Source organism: Austrofundulus limnaeus, unplaced genomic scaffold, assembly GCF_001266775.1.
Source record: "Austrofundulus limnaeus strain Quisiro unplaced genomic scaffold, Austrofundulus_limnaeus-1.0 Scaffold401, whole genome shotgun sequence".
NCBI classification, from domain to species: Eukaryota; Metazoa; Chordata; class Actinopteri; order Cyprinodontiformes; family Rivulidae; genus Austrofundulus; species Austrofundulus limnaeus.
Window position 1 is genome coordinate 35,524 of NW_013952803.1, and position 1,437 is coordinate 36,960.

Below are 1,437 nucleotides of genomic sequence, written 5' to 3' on the forward strand. Positions count from 1 at the left end.
CAAATAGGCTTTAACAAGGCTTTAATAAGTTAAACAATAGAGGTACATGAGAAAACGTATTGATAACGAACGAAAAAAAAAAATTAAATTGTGTCCGTTTTAGTCTCGAACCCTGGTCTCCCGCTCACTGGCCAAACACTCTACCCATTGCCCTTTTGGAAAGCTTGTTGTAAAATTAGCTGCACATTACACAACAACAACCGTGACGGCTTTTTATACTGAGGAGGTGGAGTTTCACCTGGGGGGTGCTAGGGGAGGGGCTGAACGCAGGATGCAGTGGGTTGTCGTACGGCTTGTGACATCACAACATGCAGGAAGTATAAAACTTGTCATTAATATACATTAAAAATACATTTACTTACAGTAAATATGCCCCTGGGTGCATATTTTTTTGGTCCTAGGACTGTTTTTTTAAGAAGTACATTCCCAAAGTTGAGTTAAAAAAACCTTTAAAAAGTGAATTTTGCATAACAGGTCCCCTTTAAATAATTATATCTAAAGCAGAAAAAAAGGGAAATGAATGGCCCCGGTGCTTTTTAATGTCCCTTTCAGCTCCAGCAGTTAAAGGGWTTTGTGCAATAGTTTACTTCACCACAGTTTAATATTTAATGTGACAGCAGAAACAGGTGGTCAAAATGAGTTCTCTCTGCAGAGGAGCTGGACTCTTCCTTTAGAGATAGGGTCCAGTTATTTGAGATAGACTTGATGTTGAGAAAGTCTTTAAAATTGCTCTCTGCAATCTGAACGGCGCGAGTTTCCTCAGCAGGAAGTATTTTTGACCCTTCTTGTAGACTGCAGCAGTGTTCTGAGTCCAGGTTGTTGTTCAGGTGGCCCAGGTACTTTTTTGGGGTCTACTATTTCAAAAAATAGTTGTTTGGTAGACTGGATGGTAGAGACTGTTTTTAAGGAGAAATGCAAGAAGGCAGTCTGCCTTCAGTTAGGTGCTCCTTATCATCTCGCCCACAGAAAGAACAGACTGAATGTTGAACGGCTTTGTTCTTYAGGAAGTAAGGCAGCTAAACACCCAGTAACGAATACAATGATGTCATCTGACCAACATAATTATAATAAACATCAACAAATAAAATAGGTGATCTTGAACAAAATGTGAGTGTCATGTTAACATCCAAGACCAAGTCAAGTTCAATAAAAGACGTGCTTTATTATGACTCCCCGCACGCAAAGCGTAAGCGGGAGTCGTATTGTTTTCGTACTATTTATTTTTTGTTGTTGTTGTTTTTTCCAGTGGTTTTTGGTCAACCGTACCACAAAAACGGCTGCACCAATCAACATGAAATTTGGCAGGACTGTAGATGAGTCCGACCTACACTGTGCCAGCCAACGGCTTTACGAAAGACCCCATATTTGAGGAGGGGGCTCCATCCAAAGTGGAGGTGTCTGGACATGCAAAAATGCTTATAACTCAGAAACTGTTCA

At 40.4% G+C, this 1,437-nt stretch overlaps 1 protein-coding gene across 3 annotated transcripts in view; it reads left to right on the top strand.

Annotated features, from left to right (window-relative positions):
* Positions 1-1,437, top strand: part of LOC106528738 (nucleolar protein 4-like) — a 107,388-nt gene that overhangs the window by 15,921 nt on the left and 90,030 nt on the right. The window lies entirely within an intron of this gene.